Genomic DNA, 11,094 nt, shown 5'->3' on the forward strand with positions numbered 1-11,094 from the left:
CCCTTCATCCCCCAGCCTGTATTGATACTGGGGGTTGCCCCGACCCAGGTGCAGAACCTTGCACTTGGCCTTGTTGAACCTCATGAGGTTCACATGGGCCCACTTCTCCAGCTTGTCCAGGTCCCTCTGGATGGCATCCCGTCCCTCTGGCGTGTCAACCGCACCATTCAGCTTGGTGTCATCTGCAAACTTGCTAAGGGTGCACTTGATCCCACTGTCTGTGTCATTAAGATATTGAACAGTACTGGTCCCAATACGGACCCCTGTGGGACACCGCTCATCACTGATCTCCATCTGGACATTGAGCCATTGACCACTACCCTCTGGATGCGACCATCTGACCAATTCCTCATCCACTGAACAGTCCACCCATCAAATCCATACCTCTCCAGTTCAGAGAGAAGGATGTTGTGGGGGACCCTGTCAAAGGCCTTACAGAAGTCCAGACAGACCACATCCGCAGTTCTTCCCTTGTCCACTGATGTAGTGACTCCATCATAGAAGACCACAAGGTTGGTCAGGCAGGACTTGCCATTGGTGAAGCCATGCTGGCTGTCTCGAATCACCTCCCTGTCCTCCATGTAGTTCCTCAGGTCTTCCTTTTTTCCCTTTTTAAAAAATGGGGGTTATGTTTCCCCTTTTCCAGTCAGTGGGAACTTCACCAGACTGCCACAACTTCTCAAATATGATGGATAGTGGCTTAGCAACTTCATCTGTCAATTCCCTCAGGACCCACGGACGGATCTCATCAGGTCCCATGGACTTGTGCCCCTCCAGTTTCCTTAGATGGTCTCAAACCTGATCTTCTACAGTGGGCGGCTCTTCATTCTCCCAGTCCCTGCCTTTGCCTTCTGTGGCTTGGGGGGTGTGGCTTTGGGGTCCCAGTCCCTGCCTTTGCCTTCTGTGGCTTGGGTGGTGTGGCTTGAGCACTTGCCGGTGAAGACCGAGGCAAAAAAGTCATTGAGTACCTCAGCCTTCTGATATTGCAGGCTCCTGGCAAACTTCATCTTAAAACCACGATGCACATGTTTGCTGTACATTGCAATGTTTGCAACTATGTGCTTAAAAGCACTGTGACACACCCAGATGAACTCATCAGGGGGAAAAAATCCCATAACCTTGTTTAGCCTTATATTCCAGCCTGTAAGCTTTGTTCTGATGACTGGGGAATTGGATGTAGGGCAAACAAATTGGCAATACTGCCAAGAGCAGATACACAAAAGGAAGTTTGTCATATGCGATTGCTTTTTGTTCCATAGCTTCTAGATGTACTCACAGGCACCAATCTACCTCCCAATGGTGGCAAAAGCTGAATAAAGTCACTGAAGTGTCCACACACACAAAAAAAAAAAAACAACCAAACCAAAACAGGTTGAAACTCAAGCATTTCTCTCCACTGGTATCTTCAGCACTGCTGGAGACAATAGCAGGCACCGGTCTCAACCAGGAAAGCAGTTACACTCTCAGAGCAGAAAACAAATTCAGGTTAAAGCAACCTAAGCTGTGGTTCTTGGCAGCCTAAAATTAATAATGGCTGGTTGCAAGGGTCCCATGCCTTCCCAGACTGCATGGGAAGACCCAATCCCTTAAGCCAGCTCTGGCATTTAGCATGCTAAAAGACTCAGCAAAAATGTCTTACAACGCAGCAAAAATATAGCCTAACAAAAAGCAGTAGAGTATCTGCTGCTGACTTATCAAGCAGAAACAGCACAGCAAGAATACACTGATCAATGCAAGTAGTTCAAGTGAGGGTGTGGGGCACATATATGAGCACGTTTTGTTTGCCATGGACATGCAGTCTCATCCAAAAGTTGCATTTAACTCACATTCGTTCCCCAAACCAGCAGACTATAGTCACACCATTAATTATGCCTGCAATAGATTTGGTATGTGACTGAAGTCCGATTGGGAAACTACAGTCCAGTTCTACAATGTCATTCAAGTGGCTCGCAGGATACAAATACACTGCATAAGATAGTCAGCTATTCAACACTAACAATAATAAAGGAAAACAAAATTCTGGAAGACCTAGAATTAGCCTCAAGCAAAGAGACTACGTTTCCACAACAAAGCTTAAACACTTCTTTCTAAAATTAAATATTCTCTCAAACACCACAGGAGATACAAACAGTCTCTCATAACTATGTACAGAACACCTTCAGTAAGATCCCTTCAAATGTCAAAACCGAATTTCAAAAACCATCTTATCAGCCTGGAAACACTGGAAAATAACCAGGGTGCATTTTAATTTTGACGCATTAAAACCTGCGTGTTCATGTGTGGTTTTTCTTCACTAGCCACCATTTTATGAAAGCAAAAAGCTAACTACATTTTCAAATTAACTTTGAAAATTATGCAACATTTCTGAAGCTATCTAACATGAAATTACAACTACATTGTGCACCAGCAAAATATATATAGCCTTTCAAAAGTAGTACCGGAGTTCTCTGAAAATACTGTATACTACAACTCTGTCACAAAAATATATAGTATAAAATTGTTAGTTTTGTTAAAGATAGTTATTTGGTATACTACCAAAAAGCCCCCAACAACTCACTATCCATGAGCAGATCCCACACAACCATAATTCAATCATTATTCTGGGAATTAACTGAAATAAAACAGCTGTGGACCAAATCACTGACCTAAAGGGCAATACTATTTTGTTGTTATTAAATCTGTACATTGGTTAGTCAATGAAGTTTCTAAAGGTCAAACCACTGAAGATGTATCTTTATTCCAGAAGACTAAAGATTCAACCATCCTATTGCCTATTTATTTTTAAAATCAACACACTTACAATGGTAGATGGCTTTTAAAGGACTGTGAAAAAGGCTATAAATTCCTTGAAAACAGAGAGGTCTAAGTTGTTCCTTTCTGGATTTCTCAATGCAATGCTTCAAGGTGCCAGGTCGCCTATTTTCACCTTTTCCAAGGCAGAATTATTCAGCTATCATCTCACTCATTGACCAGACTCCAGGCTGCAATTCTTATTCACCAGACCTGACAGCTGGAGATTGGCTCCTATTTTTCTTTCGGTAACCTGTGACAGGTGGGTTTACACTGTGATTTGCAAGTTCAACTGAAAACTAAAGCATGGATTTACATACTTGACTTTGCTCAGGTACAGCCACTGGTACAGCATCCACCCCATCAACAGCACTCAGCTCTGTGCCAGACCATACACACCTCCATGAACAGGAGGTGGCACGTTCCACCTCAGCAGTTTACCTCATGCTGTGAGGCCAAACTCTTCCTTTGACCTTCGTTTCCAGTTTTATCTCCTTAGAGGTTGCCACTCCCTCAACTGCATCCAAGCCCAAAGCACAGGTAGCAGTAGCCATCCTTCAGCTGATCGGGGAAACCTCAACTGGGATGAGGGGAAACAGAAGAACAACCATTTAAAAACACTGATAAACAATAAACATATTATCAGCTGTGGAAGCAATAGTCACCTGCTATCTCACTTCGCTGGTTTGGTTTTTTGTTGGGGTTTTTTGTTGTTTTTTTTTTAAATCCCAAACAAAAACCCCACCAAAACCCAGCTTTTCAAGCAAAGTTGTTCACATACCACAATTTCAAAATCTATCAATTTGAAGTCTTCTGACATCCCAAAGTATACGTGGAAGCCCCGACTTCCCCAGATACCTCAGGGTGAGCCTGTCATTTCAGCTCCCTGTAACTCCCATTCATAGAACCTGTGCTCCTAAACTGCTCCATTTCTTTGCTGTCACGAATTGCTGTGCAAATCAAAATCCATTTTGTTAGTTGGCTAAAGTCAAATAGTAAAGTCTCCAGTATCACTAGTTCAAAAAAATTACTGCTTAACAAATACTTTGCCATTTGAATTGTCATTTCCTCGGGTTTTATTTTGGCAACCCTTCCTACTAAGAGCAAAGATACTGTGTTCAGAAAAGCAATATCCCCATTCCCTGTTCAACATGAACCATTACTGAGTTATGGTTCAGTTCCAATTCAGTGAAAAATTATTTATACACATAACATTCTCCAAATTCATTACCTCCAGAGAGCTCTGTTATTGACCAACGTTTGCCTCTATTCATCTCCACCTCGAGAAAGACATAAATCTTACTCAAACCAAAAGCAGGGTGGAAAGAACAATAAACTTTCTCTGCCAAAGCAAAACAGTTTATTAGAACACAAACCCCACTTACTAAGTTAGTAATCCTGCTAGACCTAAACAGGTTGCAGAGAGCCAACCTGGGCATCTCTGAACTCACACTGAAACAAATCATCTGTTAAAAAGTAAGTTATCCCGCTTTCTACCAGAAGCTGCCTACAGAGAGTTCATCGTAACAGTCCTTAGAGATACGGTATTAAACTTCACCTATCATCACTATTCTCCAATAATAATCTTTCCTTTAAAAGAAAAAAAAAAAGCATCAGTGTCACAGTTTAAAAGACCTATCCCCATAGTCAGACACAGAAGCTATTAGTGACAGCACTGAACTTCTATGTCACAAGTATCTGTGGATCACTACTACCTACTGTGGCTGTACAAGGGGACATGAACAATTTACCAACATCTGCAATTGTCAATTTAAAAAAAAAAAAGAAAAAGAGGAATTTTTAAGCTAGAAATAAACCGACAATAATGTGATACAGAGAAGATACGCTTTGTCACAATAGCCTGGTAACTGGAGACTTTCAATGGGAAAACTAATGTTTTCATTCTTGAAAACTTCCATCACCAGAAGATTTCTCAACCTAGAACACATTAACAAAGTAGAAGCCACTAAGGGACCAGGATTATTGCCATCCATCAGTCCCCTTCCACAGATGGACCATGAGAAGGAAAAAAAACCCACTCTGACGCCTACAGCTCAAATCCACAATCCACTCCAATGAACTCAAAGAGAATGAGGGACCTTTTAAACTGTCAAATCTGTTAAGCTCACTACCAAAGGCAATGTATCGTGTATTTCTTATCATGAAGTGATCAAGATCCATCTAAACTATTTGGCTTGTTTGCCCCCACTAATCCTATTAAAGGTTACTATAAAGCCATGCTGCTCCAGTTAAGTAGAAACCTTACACTCCAAATCTAAAACTTATTCACAGTCATTTTATATCCTTTTGTTCTTCTGGCAGTACTGGCATCTAGTTTAAACCGTTAATTTGTGTCCCTTTGTCTTTCTCTTCCTATATACACATACATATGCACACACAAACAGATGTACACTTTATGTATACACACCGCCCCCCAATCAAATTTTGTACCTCTCAGCTATTGTTCTGATCCTCTAAAGCAGCCTAGCTCTTCTCATCTTCCTTTGCAAGCTGACCTCACACTTCTTCCAGGCACTCTGGCTGCCCTGCTCTACAAAAGCAAAATGTCTTTCTCCTGAGAGTAGCAGAACCATAAAGTTTTACAAATAAGATCTCAGCCACTCTCTTGTACAACTGTATTTAATACTTTTCTATTTTCTCTTTAAAATAGCCACTTGCCCTTTACATATCTATAGCATAATGAAGGCTAAGAGGCAACTGGCAGTCAACTGGTAATACCTGGGAACCACTAAGCAGAGAAACAAACTCCAAACTTACAGAATCAGTTTTCAATTACTCCTGAAGTACATAAAGCGGCTCTATAAAATACTAATTTTCATCCCATTTCTAACAGTGTAGCCCCTAAAGTTTTTCAATCATTCCTGTAGAGCATTCTGACCTTCCTCCCAACTTTGCCTCATTAAAATTTCATTATCATCTACCCATTGCTGGGGGCGGGGGGGGGTGTCGTCGGGGAGGATTACTGATAAAAGACATCACTTCTGGCTCAAGACATCCCAAACAAAGTTGCTGAAGACTAGAAAAATATTTGGGGAAGTATCATTATACGGTCACTGCTTCTACCTTCCTTGCCACCCTACCTTCTCTTTCTGCTCATCTCCATTTTTCAGCATTCAGTAAATCAAGGAATCTTGTTTCATAACAGAACCATGTTAAGTTATGTTACCAAATAGGTAACCATACCCTCCTCTCAGTTCTAAAATGTCCATAAAAGAATGGTGTTCATGCGACTAGGACAAACAGGATGTCTAGAGCAGAAACAAGTATGCAATACAATTTTTGGAAGGTCTTGTCTTCAACTTGTGTTAGCAGACTTAAAACTGTCTAAGGTATTCTCACAGAAAGGATTCACGGAACAGTAGCCTAAAAAGATGAAGGAGGGTACTCTGACTAAGAGTAACCAGATGGACAAAGCTATCCTGAAAAATAAAATTCACTGAAAATTCTGTGACTTAACTGGGAGGCAACAATAGCCTTTGAAGGATTCAAGCTAACATGAATACAACTGTGATTCATTTCAGATATAACGGATAAGAGGTGGGGTTTTTTTTAAAGAAAAAAAAAAGCGTATGCCTCCAAGTTGCCAATTTAGGCAAAAATATCCTGAGCTGAGTCTGGAGAGCTTCCTGGCGTGCCTTTCACGGTAATCCAGTCAAGGGAAAGAACAATTGCAACAACAGCCAATTCCTATAGTCCCTCTCACTACTAACTTAACAAAGAAAAGTAGGTTGAGGTACCTTATTTTTTTTCAGTAAGAACACAAGGTAGAGAGATTGAGGGTCTCATCCAGTTTTGTCCACCATAATGACATTGTCAGGAACAAAACACAAGTCTTCCAAACCTCACTGCTCTGATTTATCCTTCAAGCCACATTTGCCTCCTCTAATAACTTGCATACAGAGAAGTTGGACAGAACTTGCAAAATCCTAGAAACGCTCAGAGGTCCAGTGGCCAATCAGTGTTTTTAGTAAGATTATCTCTTTCTTTTTAGACTAATCCAATCACTTAAAAACAAATAGAGGCCTTATCTGTGGAACCAGCTGAAGATTACTGATCTCTCTGCCATGGCATCTTCCAAGAAATTTCTGGCATCTCCAAAAACCTAAACTTGAGTATCAAAATGTCAGAGACACTCTGGACTGCTCTAGTTTTCTCCTCCAGAGCAATTTCCACTAAACACTCTATATAAAATGACAACCAAGAAAGTATATTATGCTTATGTTGCCTAGCTTTTGGTGTACGTCTGTGATCCATACATTTAGATAAATACTGCTCAGAGGAAGAGTAAATATTTCACATCTCCAATTTGTAGCATATGGACTTTTAAGATGAAACCGTATCTAAGCATGTCTCAATGGCTTAGCACTTTTCCTTGGGAGAAAAAAAAAAGGGACCATTTTTTTAAATCAAGACAAAATCAGTGAAAACTTCAGAAATAATCAGACCTATAGCCTCCATAATTCAATTTATTAATTTTGACAGTCTCAAACAGGCTGCAAAAATTTACAGAAACCATACTAGGAACCATTCAGGAATAGCCCACTTACTTAGCAGAGACAAAAGTTTCTTATTTCCAACCACTTAGCATAAAACACACTGTAGCAGCAGAGTGCTCATCACCTTCTTCTATCTTCATCTATCCTGTCTAGCGTAACTACTTTCAGCTTATGACAAAAAAAGACTCATATGCTGCTGAGCATTTCTGACACATTTAAAGAGGAAGAAAACACACTTAAGTTAGCAGAATGGTATAGGGTAGTAGGCAGTCTTTGAGTAGGTAATTCCAAGCCGCTTACATTACATATGTAAAAAAAACCAAAACACCTTGAAATCCTCCAAAATGGAAAAAAAAAAAAAAAAAAAAGGGGGGGGGGGGGGGAGAAGCAGAAAAACCAAACAGCTGGCAGCAAATAACCTGAAGCACAGATTTCATATTTCCTCAAAAAGAGGTGCTACTGGGAGGTACTTTTTGCAGCGGCTTAGATGTCGATGTTAAAATGTAGTCTAAGCACAGCAAACTGCAATAATTCATCCTTGAGGTGAAACGAGACCACAATGGTAAGCGTACATGGGAATATTTTTTCCACTTGAATCTTTTTTCTGTGAAATAAGAGAAAGGTAATTTGTATTCTATTTATCCTTCTTTATAACCCTTTATTTTTAATGCTTGGTTTTAACCAGCGTTCCTTCCAAATGAACAGCACCAATCTTTATCTTTCAACTTTTGTTCCCAGTATTTTACAGAAATTCAGATATTATGGTGGCGAGTATCCCACATGAGATTTTTGCCACCTGCCTCTTCTCTGTCTGTTTACTTTCCAGTTCCAGTTGAACTGAACCACAGCCAGAATTATGCTCCTATTTCTTAAGGAAGAGTGAGTCTAATCATTAGAATTTCACATTCTATCAGCATGTTAATAGGGATTAGTTTTAATATTCCATTTCCATTTGGTTGTTTGGAGTTTGGATAACTGCTTGTACAACACTGTACCGAAAGAACTTGCCTTCTATTGCTTGGCTTGCAGTTTTTCAGCTGGTCCAGTGGCTTGCTGGAGTTTTGTTCCCCTCATGCATAAGGGATACATGACTTGCAATTAACTCACCTCCCTCCAGGCACTGCAGCAGTCTTTGAAGAGGGCTTCTTTCCTCACCATGACTACACCTTTTCTGTGGGTTTTTCAACCACCTCCTCAGCCTCCAATACTCTCTCTGCAGAAAGACTACTTAGAGAAGGCCGGTGCAACACTTCGCTGACTGGCATTCATTGCCTGCTTAATGTGGCAGTCAAATTAAAGTACTGAGGACTAGAAAAATACTTTTTTCTCCTTATAAAGCTTACAAGGGACCTCCACCTAGCACATCACCTTCCCAAAAAGTCAATCTTTCAGCATGTTTATTTATACAGAAAAGAACTGCCTTGCAACTTGTCATTCACTGGCAGCTGAACTTATCCTTGTGCTCACTTACCAGGTAAGGAAAATGGTGTGGCTCCCAATCCTTATATTCTTAACAGTCACCTGGAAAAGGGGCTGGAAGTGACCAGATTTACTTAGTTGGCCCACCTTGTTGCCCATCAGTGGAGGATCACACACTTTTTTTCCACCTTTCCTAATACACCTAAAACTCACTAACTCTAAAGCTTCATCCACACAATTCTTATCTCTATGCAAAATGCCACATGGAAAACAAGGAACATGATTTAACTCTCTGGAAAGGATGAAGCAGAAGTAATTCTGATGCTGATTAGAAGAGGATTATGACAAGGATCCTTCCCTCCTTTCTCCTCCATTTCAAACATGGACTCCAGGTACCACCCAGTAAAGCAGGCAGTGTCGCAGATGCCGGAACCCATCACGTGCCAGTGAAGCGTGGAGAGGAGACATCTTTGCTGGCAGAGGGGCAAAGAATAAGTTACAGGAGTATGTCTATAGCTCACATATTACAAACACCACAGCCCTAGGCAGGACCTCGCCAAAAATGCCACAGAGTTCAAGCTAATGGGAAGAAGGGCATAAAAAGAGATTTTCTATGGCATTAAGGATTGTGAGAACTCACTCCCTATAACACAGAAAGGCACGAGTGCTCTGGAAGACATACACATCTCCGTATGGCTGCTGTCCCAGTGACCTTGCCACAACTCAGCAGAGCTGTTCTGCATTCCATAAGATGTCATTCTCATGAAATTAGCACTTTAATAACTTTGGCTGCAAGTACTCAGTGTGGCAAAGCAATATCCACCTACTCACAACAAGCACTGCCTTCCAGGAAGCTATCAAAGCCCAGTCAGAACACAAAAATTTAGGGCATATCCTATACGGCACAGAAATGTATGTGCAGTCTGGAAGGGGGACAGCAGGAGTGAAGAGATGTGACAAACGTAACAAATATCTCACTGAATAAATGTTTATGGCCAGTGGAGCAGGGGGGTATCCCACTTAACAAATGAAGCTCTTTACACTGATCCCTTTTGCCAAGATCCCAGTTATGAAAATGAGGGGCTTTTTAAAAGGTCATACAAGTAGCCCAGGAAGGATACCTACTGTTGTTTACAGTGCTGGGCTGAAAGACACCACAGCTTTTGGTCAGTCAGCATATACCACAGCACTAACAAACAGTAAAGAAATCTAGATAATGTATCAATCCAAATTCAGATTATTAACTACATGCTATCTGAATGCAGCACTAGGACCAACTTAACAGCTACATTCCATTTTATAGCTAATGCACTCCCCAACATTCTTTGTTATTAAGGACACGTTTCTGAGAATTTGTGAATTAACTGCAGTAGGGCTGCCCCATCTTCTTATTTAAATACAAACTTTGCAAAGCTAAACTGAGCACCAATGTAACATGCCACTCCGTAGGAGCATGAACATCATAAAAAAAGCCAAGCATTTTCATAATGCTTTGGTAATGAGGGTCAGGGCCTGACTGGACTTGTTTTGGCCTCCAGCCTAGCAACAGTTTATGTATCGGCCAAACTCTGACAAGTCTACTATTATTTTTAAATAATTTGCATCTTTCCATAGAGACTCTTACCACAGAAACCACCAGCATATGGCTCAAACAACTTCTGTGTTAGCATACTAGCACTTCTACTTCTGAAGACAATAATTTGATGCTATGGAAAACCAGCAGTTAACTGTAAACAAGTACTTAGTGTAAAAATAGAGAGCTTGGCATACTGAGTTTGCTCCATTAATTATGGCATGAGTCTTGAGAGAACCAAAAACTATGGACTAGATAAATATATTTCATTCATTGACTGGTCACAGCCTAGATCTGTAAACTAAGTGAACTGAGCTAGCCCAGTCTTCCAAACTTTTATTTCCTGGTTCTCTCTTAGTTGTCAACAACAGCAACTACTCTCTATCTACCTGGAGAAGAGCAATTAAAAGGATGTTTAGGGCTTGATAAGAGAACTGTCCATACACTTAGATGATATCTACTTGTTTCTTAACGGATATGACAAAAAAGTGCCAACGTTAGATTCCTCTTGTTTTAGTATTTAATGCTAAATAACATTACAATTATAAAAGTGTCGTAAGAAACAACGTTTAACTCGCAACTGAAGAAGAGGCAGAGCTTTGCACTCTTTTAGTAACTCCAAATAAAATATTTTCATTCTTAAATCATTAACTTCTCAACAATTTCTAGCAAAGAATATTAGAGTTAGATGTACACGTGAAGCAAGTCAAATCCAGACCCAAAACATATTTTTCTCACAGGCAGACAGGTTAAATAGGAATATATAATGTCAAAAACAAGGTCAAAATTTGAATT

This window comes from Pygoscelis adeliae, unplaced genomic scaffold (assembly GCF_000699105.1).
Source record: "Pygoscelis adeliae isolate BGI_AS28 unplaced genomic scaffold, ASM69910v1 Scaffold14, whole genome shotgun sequence".
NCBI classification, from domain to species: Eukaryota; Metazoa; Chordata; class Aves; order Sphenisciformes; family Spheniscidae; genus Pygoscelis; species Pygoscelis adeliae.